Source organism: Podarcis liolepis (assembly GCF_965112155.1).
Source record: "Podarcis liolepis genome assembly, chromosome: 11".
NCBI lineage: Eukaryota > Metazoa > Chordata > Lepidosauria > Squamata > Lacertidae > Podarcis > Podarcis liolepis.
Genome location: NC_139565.1, coordinates 1,277,578 through 1,297,680, shown reverse-complemented (window position 1 = coordinate 1,297,680; position 20,103 = coordinate 1,277,578). Strand labels below are relative to the sequence as shown.

The window sequence follows — 20,103 nt, the reverse complement described above, 5'->3', positions numbered from 1 at the left end:
GGCTTGGCAGGCACATGCAATGAGATGGATACCTTTTTATTTCCTCCATTTTAATGCTTTCTAAGTTATTTGCACTTTTTTACTGTGGCAAGTTTTATTCTGATGCTGTTTAAAATGTTTTAAGATTTTATGTCTGTGTTCTATTTTTATACTTCATGATTTTAGTTTTTATTTCAGCTTTGATCTCTGAATCTTCCAGATATGCTTTTGTTAATGGTTAGTGAAGAGATACTGTAAATTTGTTTAGGTTAGATCTGGTTCAAATTCCCTTGAAATGCTCCTTTCTATATCCAGAGTCAATCTATAAATCTCACCACAGGGTGTCACTCTTTCCTCTGTGAAATTCAGCAGCAGACATGTTTACCTGCTTTAGGTCCTTGCTCCCGTGTGCCGCCTCCTAGCTGGGCGTGGTGGAGACATCCTTCCCTGACAGTCAGAGACTCTGGTCTGGCAGCAATAGGAATGCAGAGCCTTTTTCTCCAACTCTCCTCCCTCTTCAGTGCCCAACTTCAGCAAGGCAGTAGCTGGCAGGAAGGCTAGCGCTGGCCAGAGTGCTGCAGTTCCAAGGGCGGGAGTGTTGGGGGGACAATGCAAGTGCAAAGGCAATGGTGCACAGAACTCTTGATGAAGCGGGAGGAGGTGCAGACAGCCCAGTCCCAATCCACTACAAATGCACATCAGTGGGTAAAAGATCTGCCTGGAGGCAGCCTCTGTCTTCTTCCAGCTGGGATCTTTCCTTCAACATCCCTCAGGCTGAGCCTCCCTCCTGCCTGGAACACCACAAGCCACAAGCTTATCAAGTAGGCCTCAGGTCCAGCTGCTTCAGCTGCGCTCTCGAGATAAACCCCTTTGTTCCAGTCAGGCTGCAATCTCCAGGCCTTGAAGAGAGGACAATATTTCCTCCACAGGATGGTCCCCCCCCCACCTCTCTCTCCTTATATGGTAACCCACTCGTGCCAGTGAGACACCCAGCCCAAGGGGGCAAAGAGCGAATTTACCAATTATATTCCCCCTCCTTCTCCCAGGCTCAAGAGGTGCAGGTGGGATTCCAAAGCAGCCTTCCCTTATGGCCCCAGAGCCAGTGGGCCTTCCCAGCGAGGGCTGTGGTTCCCTGGCAGAACATCTGCTAACATGCAGAAGGACTCCAGACAGAACTGGGATAGTCCTGCCTAAAATCCTGTGGAGTCCATGCAGATTAGTACTGTGCTAAATGGACGCGGCCAGTATGAGGCAGCTCTTTTCCCATGTGAAATTTTATTTTATTTCTCAAATTGCTAACATTTGCATCTTAGGCAAAAGACAAGCAAGGGTCCCACCAAATAGGTCACACCAAAGAAATAGTAAACGCAGGCAAGAAATACAAGAGATAAAGATGTGAACAGTCTTAAATGTCAGGGGAATTCCAGCACATTTGTAAACTGCAGAGTCCGAATATTGCTTCTGCCACACCAGTTATTGTGGCTGATGTCGGACAGCTGGCAGAAGTGGGGGGGGCGGGCAAGAGGGTGCTTGGGGTTTATTTTTGTCATGACCACATACCAAAACGTTCCTGCACGCCTCTATTATGGCACCCAACCCTCCTGCCTCCCCAGAGTTTGCCTCTGCTCCAGCAGTGAAAAATCTCTTGCTGCACCCAGAGGCGGATTTAGGGCAGCACGATCAGTTCTGCTGCACTGGGTGCCAAGCCCAGGGGCGTTGCAACTGTGACATAGGGAATTGAGCAGAACAGAAGGCGGGGGGTGAGGCCCCAAATGTTGGTCTCACCCCGGGTACTGCTGAAATGTGAAAGACCCAAGTCCACCCCTGCTACGTTCCTACTTGCCTCCTTAACTCCAGCAAAGGATACTCCACCCTGTGCCTTTATTCCATGCCCTGGGAACTCATACAGAAATGAAAGCAAGCCCAAGGCTATGTAGATAACACCTCAGTGTCCATCTGTATATAGTAGATATAATCCATATATAATGCAGTGTCCTTTGAGTCCCCGCATTTTTAAGGACGAGTTTCACTAGGATAGCAGAACCAGGACAATATGGATTCCTGGGCTTGCACATGCAACCTTTTGGAGACTGTAAGCATAAAATAGTGCCGGGGCTGCATGTTCTTCAGAGCCCCTTCAAAAGAAATCTGGAGTTTGCAGTAGAACGAGCCTGTTCATACCCATATGAAAAAAGGCAGTAAGAGCCTACTTAGCATCATAGAATACAGAAATTGTCCATGGTTTTCTTTTGCAAAGGGAGTGGGGGGAAATGAGCCAGAACCAAACTTATGGTAAAGTATAATTTATTTCCCACATTTCCGCTCCCCCAGAGAACTCACACTTTAATGTGAAATTCAGTGGAGTTCTGCTACAGAATGTGCCTCAGCCACTGCAGGAAGCAGGTCTCCTGACCTGCAGAGCAGAACTTACACTTCACTTTCTAGTAGTTTGCAAGGAAATTAAATTCCCTAATCCAGTCCTACAGCAATGAATAAACACACTCCAAACTAGGTGGGACAGGACTAGAGGGAAGAACTGTGAACAGATTTTCCAATTTAAAAATAAATAAATGATAAATGCAGGCACTACCATCATTCAGAACAGGGTTATGATACCTTTTCCCATCACTCACAGTGTTGGTTTTTTACTTGAATTTCCCACTCCCTCAAAGCTGTTTTCCCTCTTAAGCAAACTATGCAAGATCTATACAAGAAAGAGGGGGATTTTCCCTGCCAGACTTGAAGATATATTTTGAAGCCGAGGCTTTCTGCTGGATTAAGGAATGGATTCAACTAGATAATGCTGATTTGTTAGATTTGGAAGGATTTGACAATTTATTTGGTTGGCACACATATTTATGGTATGACAAGATAACGGCCCATAAAGGTTTTAAAAATCATGTAATTAGAAAATCTTTATATAATGTTTGGATAAGATATAAAGATCTCTTAGAAAGAAAAACACCCAGGTGGCTTTCACCAATGGAAGCAAAGGCCCAGAAAAAATTAAATATGGAGAGTAAATGGTTGAAATATGCTGATTTATTGTTGGAAGATAACGAAGGATTTAAATTAAGATCATTTGACCAAATTAAAGATAAATTAGATGGTTGGTTACAACATTATCAAATTAATGAACTGTATAAGCATGATAAGAAAAATGGTTTTGCAACAGAAAAATCCAAATTGGAAATGGAGTTGTTAAGATACCAATGTAAAAAATCTTTCTAAAATGTATAACTTATTGTTGGAATGGCATACAAAGAATGAACAAGTTAAATCTGTGATGATTGACTGGGCAAGAGATGTTGGACACAATATAATGTTGGAAGATTGGGAAAGGCTTTGGAAGAAAGGGGTTAAGTTTACTGCATGTACTGTACTAAAAGAAAATATCATGAAATTGATGTATAGATGGTATTTAACCCCAGTGAAACTAGCAAAGATGTACCATACTAATGATAACAAATGTTGGAAATGTAAAGAAAAATAAGGTACCTTTTACCATATGTGGTGGACGTGTCCTAAGGAGAAAGACTTCTGGGGGGGGAATTATAATGAATTGAAAAAAATGTTGAAAAATACATTTATTAAGCAATCAGAAGCCTTTCTCCTTGGAATAATTGGATTAGAACTGCCCGAAAAAGATGTTAGGCTGTTTTTGTATGCCACCACAGCGGCAAGACTTTTATTGGCCAAAAATTGGAAATCGCAAGAAGTACCAACAATAGATGAATGGCAGATGAAGATGTTCGACTTTTTGGAGCTGGCCAACCTGACTGGAAGAATCCAGGACCAGAAAGAAGAGGAGGCACAAGAAGATTAGAAGAAATTTAAAGAATATCTAGCTAAATATTGTAATATAAGATAATTAGAAGTCACTTGAAAGTAATAAATAGGCTAAGGACTAGATTAAGAATGTGTTGTATAACATTAAGGATTATAATACTATTAAAAGAGAGGAGTAAATGGTAGGAGTCAATTTCAATAGAAATATGATTTTGGAGAACTGTTACAAGGTGATACAATGAAATTCAGTTAAGGGGGACTCAAGGAAGTCAATTAACAATTTAAGGTAATTTGGATTTTGGAAGAAGTAACTCTTTTTTGTTTTCCTTTTGTACTGTGATGTTTTTTCATTTGTTGTGTTTTATAATGTCTTGTTTTCTTATAAAATCAGAAAAGCAATAAAAAAATTTGAAGAAAAAAAGATCTATACAAGAACTGATTACTTCAGTGGGCAAATAACAATATGGGTGGGGAGCATTCAGCTTATAATTAAACCCCCTCCCATGGACCACCACCAGAATCCTGATCTGTAGGGGGGGGGTTGCAGCTGCATGTTTTAAAAAGGAAGATCAAATCACAGGCCCAACTAGGCAAAACAAAAGAGATCCCTGACTAGATCTCCCCTATGTGAATGCTTCTATCTGCTGAGAAAGGGGGATTCATAGTTTGACCAGAGCTGGAGCAGGGAGCACAGCAGATCCCACGGCTGCGCACCTCCTCTGTATACGTCTACACTTAAACACCATGGGTTATTTTATATATTTTTGTGTGTGAGAGGGTAAACTTGGAGACTCAGGCAGAAGTTGAGCAAACAAGAAAGTTTTATTTTACAGAACAAAGTTGGGAAAATGTTACGGAAATTACGGGGGGGGGCACATCTTTAAAGTTGTTAAATGTTACAAATATTATGCATAAATGTATCCTTTTGACTTGACAGCTCAGTGAAGTTACCTAGCTTTAACAATCATATAAAATCAACTCCTTTGCCAATTTCCTCCATTCCAAAGCTATTTTCCTCTTGAAAAAGGACTCTAGGAAGTTCCCAGAGGTGACAATTGCTGAGCTGCTTGTTGGCCAAGGAAAGCCTAATCCCATCACCAGATTTGCCAAGGGGTCCAAACATACCTGGGTCTTGCCCTGCCATGCCTGCTTATGCCAATCTTGTACCAAGGACTTGTCTGGACATGTCTGCCAGGGTTAAACTAGTGTAGCCCCTGTCTCTCCTCCCCTTTGGTGACATGTCAGTGATGTAGCAATGATGTAGCAATGATGCTGTACGAACTGTATTCTGGGATATGGTGGGAAAGTTTTAAAAGTCCTTGTCATCCCATCCTCGCCATGCCCCTGGGACACACATCACATTCCCAAGACATGTGTCACACCCCTGGGACGCGCGCCAGCCATGCCCCCGCCTGCTCTCCACCCCCACTGCTCTTCGCCACTGCTCAGCTGGATGCCATATGAACCTAGAAGGAGATCAGCAGGCCAGGGAGGCTAGTTTGTGGGTGAGTTTTGGTTATGCCAAGAGCTAAAAGGATACAGAGGCACTGAACCTTCTCTGTGAGCTGAATCCCCAAGCTATGGTCTGCGGTGGGGCCTTCCCTCGAAACCTAATGGGGAATCAAGATCCGTTGGGGTGTTAATGCTTTGAGCTCTTACATCATATGCTCAGAATGTATGTCTGTATAAGTAAAACCATATATGTATCCCAAAGACACCACAGTCTCTGCTGACCTTAACTCCAAGGCAGCTGAACCCTGGGTAAGCGTTGGAAATCCTGAAATCTCTCACCGCTCAGAAATTGGTGTGTGTGCAGCTATAGCTACAGATATAGTTGCAAATTGCAAGTTCTGAAAATGTTTTGCAGAACTGTTTTCTGTTCTTGCTTTGGGTAGAGACAGTTTTGCAATTAGTAGTTAACAGTTGTATTTCTGAGAACTACTTTCTCAACTTTTTTGAGTTTCACAATTTTGCATCACAGTAGACAAATCTGGGCTAGATGGACTGATGGCATGAGTCAGTACACAGTAGCTATTTACAATTTCCTCAAACTAAGCTTTGGGGAAGTTGGCTTGAGTTTTGGGTACCAGTGTGGGTGAAGCTCCACCTCTCCAGATGCTTTGTCGTCTCTCAAGGAAAAAAGCCACTGGGGGTGATTTTGAGGGGACAAAATGACTGGAAAGGAAAGCGTCAAGCCATCTCTTCCCTATCCCCAAACTACCTTCACTCTGTCTGAAGCCATTCACAGCTGCCATGTGTAACATAAAAAGGGCCCACAGGAATGCAAAACATGTAGGGAAATAACTGGGGAATACCAATTAATCCTGAAGTCCCACTACAAAGGAAAAATGGCTGACTGCCTGAATTAAAAAAAAAAGTGTGCAGGGCTTGACTCGCTCTTTAGCCAAAACAACCCCCAAGCAGAGTTTAAAACATATTTATGACATGTTTGCAAAGAATGAGAAATATGAATTGTGCCAGTATTAAGCATTTATAGTTCTCCCCTGCCTTTACTCCTCAGACTGAATAGACCACAACTTTAGTAAGTTTAAATGCTTTACTTACAATAATCACAGGTCTCACTCATCATTCAACACCACAGCAGCAGCAGCAGCAACAACACAGGCAAGGTACAAAAGTTAGCCTCAAACACGTGGTCTGAGTCTGGAGCCCCAGCTCAGTTTAGCAGCTGGATAGCTCAGCTGGTTAGAGGTTGCAGGTTTGATTCCCGGAAGGGACAGCTGCATATTGCTGCCTTGCAGGGGGTTGGACTAGATGATCCTCAGGGTCCCTTCCAACTCTATGATTCCACATGGTTCAAAGGGGAGAGTGAGGAGCAGGAAACAACCCTTATTTCCTACCTCCCCAAAGGTGAGAGGTCATGACCAGTCTGAGTCTGCTCTTACTGGCAATCATGCACGGCTATGATTCACTAGATGCACCTCCCACATGCAAGAAGCCCAATACATTTTGTGGCCTGAGGAAAAGCAGCAAATACCGGTACTCTGCTGTCTGCCATAAAGCTTGTGAAGTGGATCTGCCCCACCCACTCAGCAGGCTGGGGCAGGGGACAGCTGGGTACACTCAGACAACGAAGTTGTCCCACCAGAGGCCCACCAGGGACCGGTTGCTTTTTTGTTTGAGTTTATAACTTTATTCTAAGAAGACTCCCCTTGCAGACCTCAAGCAAGCTCTGCATGGGCTTGCCAGGGAGGTACTTCTGAGCAAAGTAATTTGACCAGCCTTGGGCACTAGCACGTACCTGAGGGTGTCTTTTGCCCCTCCACACCAGACCGCAAGACATCTGGGCCCAGCCCTGACAGGACCAGAGGCAGGGAGACCCTCACCGACAGCTGCAATCCCTGTCCCTTCCCTGCAGAGCTGTGTTTAAAAACAGGAGAGGGCAGAGAGATCAAATGCAAGCCCACATTTTTAAAGAAAGCAAAAAGCAGAGGGTCAACATTAGGAGCATGAACTATTAAAATTTCCATCATTCGCTAATCAGATACAACTTCTTTGCAATGATTCATTTTGGCAAGAGACAACACACATAATCAATTGTTAAAAGTTGTTCTGCGACATCAGCTTATTATCACCATAGCAACAATCAAACTACATGTGTATTTTTGATATGACTTAACTTGTAATTAAGGAAGGGCTCCTGCAAAGCACACAGCAACCCACTTCCTTCTTAACAACTTTATTGTAAAGTAAAAATTCTGTAAGGTAAAAATTTTGTTAACTCAGTCTGTGCTTAAGAAGTTTGTCCTGGGCAGGACTCTGTGGTTGCACGGAGAGGTGGGAGGAGTAAAAGAAAAAAAGAAAAAAAATATGCTGAGGGGAATGTGACTGGGTGTTACAAGTACAGGTCACCTTAACTGAACGACTGCAAGGAATCATAAAACCCAGGGACAAATACCCCTTCCTCTTGGTTCATGTGGGAACCAATGACACTGCAAGCAATAGCCTCCAGAAGATCAAAAGAGACTACGAGGCTCTCGGCAGGAAATTGAAGCAACTAAATGCACAAATTGTCATCTCATCTGTCCTCCCAGTTGAACAACGTGGCCCAGGGAGAGAGGGAAAAATAGTGGAAGTGAACAGCTGGCTTCGCAAATGGTGTAAACAGGAACGGTTTGGATTCTTAGATCACGGACTGCAGCTTCTTGAAGATGGACTTCTGGCAAGTGATGGGCTGCACCTCACAACGGTTGGGAGAAATGTTTTTGCCAAAAATCTCAGAAACCTCATCAGGAGGGCTTTAAACTGACTAATGTGGGGGAGGGAGACAGTGCTCCTGAAGGTAGGAGTCTATCAATTGATGAAGATGATCATCCAAATGTCATAGACCAAATGGAGCAAACAGCACGCAGACCTAGTGGTGGGAGGAAAAAATCCTTAAATAAGAGACACGGGGGAATGATTAATGGACTTCAATGTCTGTACACTAATGTGCAAAGCATGGGAAATAAACAAGATGAGCTTGAGCTCTTGGTACAGCAAACTAAATATGACATAATAGGCATCACTGAAACCTGGTGGGATAAGTCCCACGATTGGAATGTAATAATGGGGGGATACAATCTATTTCTGAGAAACAGACCAGACAAGAAAGGAGGAGGAGTGGCGTTATATGTCAGGGATGTGTATACCTGTGAAGAGATCGAAGATTTAGAACATCAAAGCCAAAGTGAGAGCATTTGGGTCAAAATTAAGGGAGAGAAGAATAACAGAGACCTCATTGTGGGAGTTTACTATAGATCCCCAAGCCAAACGGAGGACATAGATGATGCCTTCCTGGAACAGATGGCCAAGCATGCAAAAGGAAGGGAGATAGTAGTAATGGGGGACTTCAATTACCCGGATATTTGTTGGATGTCAAACTCAGCCAAGAGCATAAGGTCAAACAGATTCCTCACTGGCCTTGCAGACAACTTCATTGTCCAGAAAGTAGGAGAAGCAACAAGAGGAACAGCCATTTTAGACCTGGTCCTAACCAATGTTGATGACCTGGTTAGTGGGGTAGAAGTGGAAGGATCATTAGGCGCGAGTGATCATGCTCTTCTGAAGTTTACTATACAGCGGAAAGGAGCAGCCAAGCATACTAGGACTCAATTTCTTGACTTTAAGAAAGCTGACTTCATAAAACTTAGGGAAGTGCTGGGTGAGATCCCATGGACAGTAATATTAAAAGGAAAGGGAGTTCATGATGGCTGGGAGTTTGTTAAGAGGGAGATAGTAAAAGCACAACGTCAGGCAATACCAATGAGACGGAAACATGGAAGGTGCTTAAAGAAGCCAGGGTGGCTATCTAAAGAACTTTTAACTGAGTTAAGATTAAAAAAGGATGTGTACAAAAAATGGAAAAGGGGGGAAACCTCCAAAGAGGAATTCAAACAAATAGCCAGCACGTGTAGACACAAAGTCAGAAAAGCTAAAGCACAGAATGAACTCAGGCTTGCTAGAGAGGTTAAAAGCAACAAAAAAGGCTTTTATGGGTATGTTCGTAGCAAAAGGAAGAACAAGGAAACAGTGGGGTCACTCAGAGGAGAAGATGGTGAAATGCAAACAGGGGACACAGAAAGGGCTGAACTCCTCAATGCCTTCTTTGCCTCAGTCTTCTCCGATAAAGAAAACAATGCCCGACCTGAAGAATTTGGAGCAAATGATTCAGCAAAGGAAACACAGCCCAGAATAACTAAGGAGATAGTACAAGAATACTTGGCTAGTTTAGATGTATTCAAGTCTCCAGGGCCAGATGAACTGCATCCAAGAGTATTAAAAGAACTGGCAGATGTGATCTCAGAACCACTGGCAGTCATCTTTGAGAATTCCTGGAGAACAGGCGAAGTCCCAGCAGACTGGAGGAGGGCAAATGTTGTCCCTATTTTCAAAAAGGGGAAAAGAGAGGACCCAAATAATTACCGCCCAGTCAGTCTGACATCAATACCAGGGAAGATTCTGGAGCAGATCATCAAGCAAACAGTCTGTGAGCACCTAGAAAGGAATGCTGTGATCACCAATAGTCAGCATGGATTTCTGAAAAATAAGTCATGTCAGACTAACCTGATCTCGTTTTTTGACAGAATTACAAGCCTGGTAGATGAAGGGAACGCAGTGGATGTAGCCTACCTTGATTTCAGCAAGGCATTTGACAAGGTGCCCCATGATATTCTTGTAAAGAAGCTGGTAAAATGTGGTCTTGACTATGCTACCACTCAGTGGATTTGTAACTGGCTGACTGACCGAACCCAAAGGGTGCTCATCAATGGTTCCTCTTCATCCTGGAGAAGAGTGACTAGTGGGGTGCCACAGGGTTCTGTCTTGGGCCCGGTCTTATTCAACATCTTTATCAACAACTTGGATGATGGACTCAAGGGCATCCTGATCAAATTTGCAGATGACACCAAACTAGGAGGGATGGCTAACACCCCAGAGGACAGGATCACACTTCAAAACGACCTTGACAGATTAGAGAACTGGGCCAAAACAAACAATATGAATTTTAACAGGGAGAAATGTAAAGTATTGCACTTGGGCAAAAAAAATGAGAGGCACAAATACAAGATGGGGGACACCTGGCTTGAGAGCAGTACATGTGAAAAGGATCTAGGAGTCTTGGTTGACCACAAACTTGACATGAGCCAACAATGTGATGCGGCAGCTAAAAAAGCCAATGCAATTCTGGGCTGCATCAATAGGAGTATAGCATCTAGATCAAGGGAAGTAATAGTGCCACTGTATTCTGCTCTGGTCAGACCTCACCTGGAGTACTGTGTCCAGTTCTGGGCACCACAGTTCAAGAAGGACACGGACAAACTGGAATGTGTCCAGAGGAGGGCAACCAAAATGGTCAAAGGCCTGGAAACGATGCCTTATGAGGAACGGCTAAGGGAGCTGGGCATGTTTAGCCTGGAGAAGAGGAGGTTAAGGGGTGATATGATAGCCATGTTCAAATATATAAAAGGATGTCACATAGAGGAGGGAGAAAGGTTGTTTTCTGCTGCTCCAGAGAAGCGGACACGGAGCAATGGATCCAAACTACAAGAAAGAAGATTCCACCTAAACATTAGGAAGAACTTCCTGACAGTAAGAGCTGTTCGACAGTGGAATTTGCTGCCTAGGAGTGTGGTGGAGTCTCCTACTTTGGAGGTCTTTAAGCAGAGGCTTGACAACCATATGTCAGGAGTGCTCTGATGGTGTTTCCTGCTTGGCAGGGGGTTGGACTCGATGGCCCTTGTGGTCTCTTCCAACTCTATGATTCTATGATTCTATGATTCTAAGTGTCCGTTGGACCCATTTCCTATGGATATAAAAGGCTGCATTTGAGAGGAGGCAGCAGAACACCACGGGGGATCAGCAGGGGTACGACAGCCAGCACCATTTCAAAGCCAGTACCATTGGAGTCATGTATGACATTCTGTGGCTGGGGGGCATCAGAATTATATTGCATTATTGGTAAAAGTTCAAGAATTTTGGTTGCACTGTCAAACATTGGTCAAATTAGCTGAAATCAGGGGGCAGAGTCCTTTCCTCAGTATTAGACAGCATGAAGTGTTTCATATATTAGCACCAACTTGAAAACGGTCAATTATCTGGTGGATTACGAAGATGTTTTTAAAACACAAATGTCAAAAATTACTTTGATGGACTTGAGATATATTTCCCAATGAAAGAACCACAGAAATATATGCAGAAAAACAGCTTGTAAAAGTTGCCTGTTGGAAGCATCTGTGAACTCAACCAACTTTGAAAATTAAGCCATAAGAATCTCAACCAGCTACACATGGATACTCAGCAATTATATTATGAGGGAGCTGACAAGTTAAAAAAAGTCACTGCTGCAAATGAAACTGGTATTGTTAAAGGGGTTAATCCTTTGCAAGAGTTTTATAGAAATTTGTACAGTTTAACTTTTCTACTGTGGGAACCAAAAACAAACCCCCGTGTTTCAATAAGAACCAATCACAACAATAAAACACAACACGTGGGCTAAAAGTTAGTGGAGAATATATAATAGAATAATGATATCATTCAAATTATAGGAATAAGCCAATCAAAGTTCATATGTGCAATATAACAGAGTAGCAGAGTGGACTGTGTGTTCAAAACAGATGTCTAAGGACAGTCTCACAATTGTCTCTCAAAAGTTTCAACAGAAGATGTCTCAAAAGTTTCAAAAGCACAGTCATACCTCATGTTGCTTCCGCTTCAGGTTACGTGTTTTCGTGTTTTGTCCCACGGCAACCCAGAAGTACCAAAACGGCTTACTTCCAGGTTTCACCGCTCACGCATGCGCAGACATGGCACTTTGGCTTGCGTCGGTTCCGTGTTATGGACGGGCCTCCAGAACGGATCCTGTCCATAACGAGGTTCCACTGTAAAGTCTCTCAATAGCCTTTCAAAAGTTTCAGCAGAAGACATCTCAAAAGCCTCAAAAGTACAGTGTCTCCGGAATGATACTACTGTTTTGTAATAGACTTCACCAGCTGGAAATAAGATACAAGGCATACAACTATTTTGTTATCATTCATTGGTTGTATGCCTTGTATCTTATTTCCAGCTGATGAAGACTGTTCTCCACTAACTATTAGAATCATAGAATCATAGAATCATAGAGTTGGAAGAGACCACAAGGGCCATCGAGTCCAACCCCCTGCCAAGCAGGAAACACCATCAGCATCTAGATCAAGGCCTACATGTTGTGTTTCCTACTGTGGGAAACATGAAATGGACCAACTAAGGGCATTTTACTGATGGGATTTATATACAGTACCGCCTTTCTGCCAAGATGGTTTACAATTTAAGCACTTAAACAAATATATTATATTAAACGAAGACTGGCAGAGTCCTCTCATGCCAGCTGGCCTGGACACCCTTGCTCCTGCCTTCATCCATTAAAATATAGTTTATGTATCTGAGTAAATAGTGTTCATTGTTGTCATATTTACTGATTGTGAGTAGATAGTATAAACAGCACCACTTTGAGTGTAATTCCTCAGATCCATTATCAGCATAGATCTACATTTCTCTGTATGTAGCTTCTAAGAAGTATAGACTGGGGCTGGAAAGAATGTAGATTGCTTAGTTTGTTCAGGGATGTGTGGCTTCTAATCTCAGGTAGATTTTGAGTTCAGATTGTCTGAATGTATTGTTCCTGTCATTTAGGCTGCTGTCCCTAAACAATCCCTGGAGAGTAAACTCCATTGAACACAATGAGATTTACTTCTGAGTAAACATTCAGCTAGCTTGTGAAGATTTATTTGTGTGCTATCCAGATGTTCGGTGTGCTCTGAGAAATATGTTGAGTCTATTCAGACTCAAAGCCGCACACTGTACCCATCAAGCAGATGGAGAAGGGGCCAGTGCAGGTTTGAGAGATTCAAGCCGGAGGGTCCTGAGGGGTAGCTGGGGTGGCCTGTTGCAACAAAAATGACAATTGTGTGGCACCTTCAACACTAACAAGTGGATTATTACAGCATAAGCTTTCGTAAATTAAAATGCACTTTGACGCTTCATGAAGTGTTATCTGAAGTTGTCAGGCATATATCTACATGGGGCTGTAAGGGGGAGAATGATGAGGAGTGACCACAGAAAACAAGAAGAGCCCACTACATCCTGCCAAAGACTTATCTAATCCAGCCTTGTGGTCTCACAGTAGCCAACCAGATGCCTATGAGAAGTCACCAGGAGGACCTGAGTACAGTAGCACACTCCCAGAGAGTAACGCCAGATGGAAATGAAAAGCAAAAAATACAGAATTCGACAATTACATAGATGCCCCCAAGCATTAAATGCCCATTAACAAAGCAGAGTAGGTGAAAATGCAAACATCTGGCATTGGTAAGTCAAAGAACATCCCAAGCAACACCATGTGTTTCTGAGACAACTTCCTGGGCCTGATCCAGTAAATCTTAGTTAGGAATTAGTCAAGAGAAGCACCCTGTAGGCAGATCATGGACATGTGCTAAATCCCTGATAACCTGCCAGTGCATAAACACCCTCACTGAGTGCATGTGTCAATAGATGCCAAGAAAGGAGAGAACAGAAAGGCCGAGATGTGGCATAAACAAAAACAGACATATGGCAAGAGGTGGTTATGACAAGCATGTAGGTGTCATATAAAAAGTACCCATTCTGCAAGTCAAAAGACTTTGCCATAAGACTTAGTTATCTATTATTTTACAGCTCTTTAAAACACACACTTTATTTAAACACATTAAAAAAGCCCACGTAGGTTGGTATCCAACTAATTCATTAAATCAGTGCAATGATTTTTTGCTTGTGCAAAAGAACTTCCCAGCACACTCCCTCTGTGTGCCCCACACCTTCGCCTAATATGCTCTGGAGGGTAGGGGTGAACCAGAGCAAGTTTTGGAGTGGCAAAGGTGTAAGAAAGGAGAGAAGGTCCATAGCACAAACAGAAATCCTTGTGCTAATGGAACAAGTTAGCTGGACACAGTCTATAATTTATTGAAGGCAGAATTTTTCCATGAAAGCAACATAACATTCGTATAAGGATAAGGGAACTTAAAACCCAAAACAAAACAGCAATGTTTTTATGGCAGGAAATCACAACTAAATATAAAACTAAATCAGAGTTAGTGATCTCTGGCTGAAAGGCAAAGTTCTTGACATTGTTGATCCAGTTAAAACGGTGTTTTCCTCTTCATGCATTAATTTCCTAAGAATTCTACCACACAACAAGTTTGTAACCATGAAAATACATGGTCCAAAAGCTAAGGTCCAGGTGCATGCAGAGTTGTGAACATTATAACCATAACCTGTACATTTAAAAGGAAATGACAAATGACTGTTAAAATGAATAATTGAAAATTACAGAAATATGTATGTGTTCACCCACAAATAAGAATTCATGCCGGGGGAAAGTATTGATGCTAGAGCTTAAAGATGACACCACTTGCTAGTTTGCAATAGCTGAAGAGGAAACTCTTTGAGGACATGGTTTGCACAAGCTTGACGCAGCAGCTAAAAATAGAGGACAAGGGCCAAACTAGACATGACATGGCAGACCATGCACAGGATCTCCTACAGGTTTGTTTTTCTAAATGTTAGCAGCAGTCTTGGGGGAGGAGTGATTCAAGTCAGACTCATGTCCTAAAGATATTTTATCCTTTTCTTGAAATACATTATAAAACAGGGAAGCAAAAAAGAACAAAGAACTCCGGATCCTAAAAATATAGATTATTGTAGGCCCAACAATACATATTTTAGCAATAATTCTCATAATAACAGTATAATTATGTGAATAACAATATAATTATGTGAATAATTCTCATGTACAAGGAGATACATAGTTCTAGTTACAGGTAGGTAGCCGTGTTGGTCTGTTGTCTTTGTCCATGGAGTTTTCTTGGCAGGGATACTGGAGTGGCTTGCCGGTGAGAAAGCTAGAAAGTTCCAGAAATACATCTACTTCTGCTTCATTGACCATGCAAAAGCCATTGACTGTGTCGACCACAGCAAACTATGGCAAGTTCTTAAAGAAATGGGAGTGCCTGATCCCCTCATGTGTCTCCTGAGAAATCTCTATGTGGTACAAGAAGCTACAGTTAGAACTGGGTATAGAATAACTGATCGGTTCAAAATTGGGAAAGAAGTATGACAAGGCTGTATATTGTCTCCCTGCTTATTTAACTTATATGCAGAATTCATCATGCGAAAGGCTGGGCTGGATGAATCCAAGGCCGGAATTAAGATTGCCGGAAGAAATATCAACCCCTCAGATATGCAGATGACACAACCTTGATGGCAGAAAGTGAGGAGGAATTAAAGAACCTTTTAATGAGGGTGAAAGAGGAGAGGGCAAAATATGGTCTGAAGCTCAACATCAAAAAAACGAAGATCATGGCCACTGGGCCCATCACCTCCTGGCAAATAGAAGGGGAAGAAATGGAGGCAGTAAGAGATTTTACTTTCTTGGGCTCCATGATCACTGCAGATGGTGACAGCAGTCACGAAATTAAAAGACGCCTGCTCCTTGGGAGAAGAGCAATGACAAACTCAATGACAAAAAGCAGAGACATCACCTTGCCAACAAAGGTCCGTATAGTTAAAGCCATGGTTTTCCCAGTAGTGATGTATGGAAGTGAGAGCTGGACCATAAAGAAGGCTGATCGCCAAAGAATTGATGCTTTTGAATTATGGTGCTGGAGGAGACTCTTGAGAGTCCCATGGACTGCAAGAAGATCAAACCTCTTCATTCTTAAGGAAATCAGCCCTGAGTGCTCACTGGAAGGACAGATCCTGAAGCCGAGGCTCCAATACTTTGGCCACCTCATGAGAAGAGAAAACTCCCTGGAAAAGACCCTGATGTTAGGAAAGATTGAGGGCACAAGGAGAAGAGGACGACAGAGGATGCGATGGTTGGACTGTGTTCTTGAAGCTACGAACATGAGTTTGACCAAACTGTGGGAGGCAGTGGAAGACAAGATTGCCTGGTGTGCTCTGGTCCACGAGGTCATGAAGAGTCGGACACGACTAAACAACTAAACAACAACAACAAAGCCGTGTTGGTCTGCCATAGTTGAAACAAAATAAAAAAAATCCTTCCAGTAGAATCTTAGAGACCAACTAAGTTAGTTATTGGTATGAACTTTCGTGTGCATGCACACTTCAGATACACTGAAACAGAAGTCACCAGACCCTTATATACAGTGAGAGGGTGGGGAGAGGTATTACTCAGAAGGGTGGCGATTGGCTGGTAGGTGTGGTTAAACTTGACTACTGTTAACGACTGCAATTGGTTTTACAGGAAAAAGCAAGGGGTGAGATAGCTAAAAATAGCTTTATCATGTATAATGAGATAAGAATCCAATGTCTCTATTTCAGACAAGATCTCTCCATGGTTTTAAGTTTGGTAATGTGCTGGTCCCCGGTGGGGTTACCGTGTGGCGTGTTCTGAGTCCGGTCCTGGGTCAAGCGTCTGGAGGCTGTCCGTTGAGGGCAAAGCGGGGTCCAGGGCAAGGGGCCGGGCGTGGTCAGGAACTCAGAGAGAGCAGGTCAGAGTGCTGGCAGGAACAGGTTTCCAACGATGTTGCTCCCGCAACCTGGGACTGGGCTGACTGGCCTTTATCTCCTTTGAGGCCAGGGGCAGTCCCGGCCCACAGGTGACCCGCCTCTCCTGGCCTTAAGGCGAGCACTCCTCCTGTGGGAACTTAGTTCCCTCCGCCTCTCTGACCTGAGCCTCTGCAGCTCAGGAGAGGCTGGAGGGTTACTGGACCCAGAGGCAACCTCACCTTCCTCTGACAGGGCTGAGAGAGGCGCACCTGCAGGCAATGGGTCCTTGATCACCTCTGGAGCCAGAGCGGATTCAGCTGGTGTCTGCTCCTGAGGATCCGGCACAGGTGAGGGCCTTCAGGTTCAAGCCCCAGCCCCGGCTCAGCCAGCCCTGGAGGCGGGGACTCCTGTGCAGGCTGGGAATCCTCAGGTTCAGCCTTTGAATCTGATTCCCAGACCATCACAGGTAATAAGTTGCAATTCAGCAACTTCTCTTTCCTATCTATTTCTGAAATTCTTTTGTAATAAGACAGCTACTTTGAGATCTTGTTTAGAATGTCCTGGGAGATTGAAGTGTTCTCCTACTGGTTTCACTGTCTTGTGATTCCTCATATCAGATTTATGTCCATTTATCCTTTGGCATAGGGTTTAGCCTGTTTGTCCAATATAGAGAGCTGAAGGGCACTGTTGGCATTTGATGGCATACACAATGTTAGAAGATGAGCAATTTAATAGGCCTGAGATGGTATGTTTGATTTGTTGCGGCCAGTAATGGGGTTGTCCTGGTGTATGTGGCAGCAAAGTTGGCAACTGGCTTCCAATATATATAGAATTCTACTTAGCATAGAATCAGCCTCTTCTTTGGGGCTACAATTAGTGTGGGAGAATGATCTGGATTTACGGATGGGGAAATAAGTACAGGAAGCGATGTGGTCTAAACCCCCACTTGAAACGATTTCTGTAAGAATACAGGAACGCATGCTGAAAACAGTGTTAAGATGACATTAGATTACACTCCGCTTATCGAGGGGGTCGCTAGGGGCGCCTTGGAAGATGGCCGACAATACCATCTCTCCGGCTCACACGAGGTAATTAAGGGGCTGATGATGGGAGTAAATCAGCCTCCCAGGGTCTTGCCAGGGGATGGGGAGACAGCCTCGTCCACAGTTGCCAATAAATCACCCCCGAGTTCGAAAGAAGAAGAGGGTGGGGGCACTGGACAGAAAGCCCTCGAGTGAGATTCTGGATCTCCCGGACGCTGCTTCTGAGTGCAACCTAGTTGCATTGCTTAAGATAAAATAATTGGATGTAAAAAGTTTTGAGCGAAGGAAAGGGTGTTTTATCTGCTAATCAAATCTACCGCTGAGAAGTTAAGAGTGATGGGATGGATTGAACAGAAGACTACAGCAGAGAATCACAGCTATGTCAGTATGTTGAAACGGAACAGAACGGGGGGGGGGCTTCTTCTTTTTCAATATGTTTTACCTAACAACCCCTCCCCTAGAAGAACCGTCACAATGATTTATAGCAAGTGATACTGGAAAATAAACTGTGTGGAAACAAAGATTAATTAAAGGCTTTGCTTTGTGGAAGATTTGGAAAGGAAACAAAAGACTTTTTTGGTGACGCAGTCATAAATCGGGATCCGCCATTACGAGACAGACTTTGTTGCGGGATTTACAGTCAAAGGGGGAGGTGAGCCACTGTTCTGCTATCTTGTTTGGGTTATATGTCTATTTGGCAATATCCCCCCTGGAAAGACTGATTTATGGAGCAATTGGTCAGGGAAAATTAATGAGCAGACGCTTAGACTTTATTTCATCGGAACTGTCGAAATGGCGCCTGCCGCGCGAATAAGACTTTTGGATCAACGTGTAAGCCCACACAGAAACATATTGTTTGCTTCATCTCACTTGTAGAAACAACTCAGAGGTTATTAAGAAGAAAAATGATAAACATAGACTTCCGGTCAGCGCCAGCGATGAATGGTGGATTCCCTCCGAGCTCCGGAGGGAATCGCCTCCACGGGGACTGGGTCTGACCGCTGCGGCGAAGCGGGGACCCGAAGAAATCTCAGGTGGTGAAGCCTGAGAACTTGGAGACTTGGCGGGCTCCATTTGCACCCCCCCCCACTGCAAAGGAGCCTTTCTAAAGGCTCCGGAACGGAAAGGGTGTGTGTGGTGCAGAGCTGAGAGTCGTCTACCACCTCCGCGGAGCAAAGCCGCAAGCCATAGCCGGGGAGCGCTGATTTCTTTCTGGACAATTGGAAGCTAAAGCAACTACCCGTGAGTAGGATTAAGCAAGTAATTGGAAGAAAAAATCTTAGTAAATTTGGCACTGAAACGGGAAAGGTACAAACAGGAAGTCTGCCTTTTCCGACTTGTAAATAGACTAAAGCAAAGAGACTGCAAAGCTGTAACTTGGAAAGACGATCTTTAAAAGGTTTAAAACCCAGCACCAAAAAAAAAAAAAAAGCGACTCCCCCCCTATCTGCAGGAGTGGGGGGGAGAAAATTGAACATTATTTACCTGCAAGAAAAGAGGGAGTAAAGATATATCTGCTGCCTCGGAAATCCGGGAACGGACTGCCTATGACAGAGAAAGTTGATCAGTGGGAAGAACTGGTTGCATGTTAAGGGTAAAGATTATTGATACTGTGTGAAAGATACAGTGTTTTTGGATTTACCTTCGGTTATAAAGTAACTTTTAAGGACACTGAAATTGTGGCTTTTGAGGGATATCGGGACTTTTAAGAACCATATTTGCTTTAACAGTTGCATAGTGAAGCTTGAAGGGTGTCCCCCTAGAGGAGACTATGTTGTAGCAACTATTTGGCCACTAAGTTACCAAGCTCTGGAAAACTACTCGGCAAAACAAACTCACCAAGCGTGTGACTGACCTTGGGCCTGTTATGGCAGATGGGAAAGGGAAGATAGAGTCGGTACAGGGAAAAACCACTAGGTTCGGCAGACAATACAAGATTGATACTATATTTCAGAGAAGGGCTTCAACATCCAGAGCAGCAGGCATAGCGGAAGCTGCTGCTTTGCAAGTGGAACCAAAAGCTATGTCATCTGAAGAGTTATTGGCTCAGGCACTTTGTAAAATTGATGCATCTTTGGAAAAACTAGCCAAACAGGTTGCAGAGACAAATAAAAAAGTAGATGAGGCCTCAGCAAAAATTGATTTGAACATGACAAGTATAAATGAATTGGGGAACAAGGTGAACTCTAATACAAAGTCCATTGGAAAACTACTAGAGGAATCGGCCTCGACTCGACAGATTGCAGAGGAAGCTAAGGAAATTGCAACTGCT

At 43.5% G+C, this 20,103-nt stretch overlaps 1 long non-coding RNA gene across 1 annotated transcript in view; it reads left to right on the top strand.

The window, feature by feature from the left end:
• Positions 1–4,581: 4,581 nt before the first annotated feature.
• The window catches only part of LOC310688512, a 54,611-nt gene continuing 39,089 nt past the window's right edge, over positions 4,582–20,103 (top strand). The window contains exon 1 of the long non-coding RNA XR_014516991.1: positions 4,582–5,273. This is a non-coding gene — a long non-coding RNA (uncharacterized lncRNA). The remainder of the gene's footprint in view (positions 5,274–20,103) is intronic.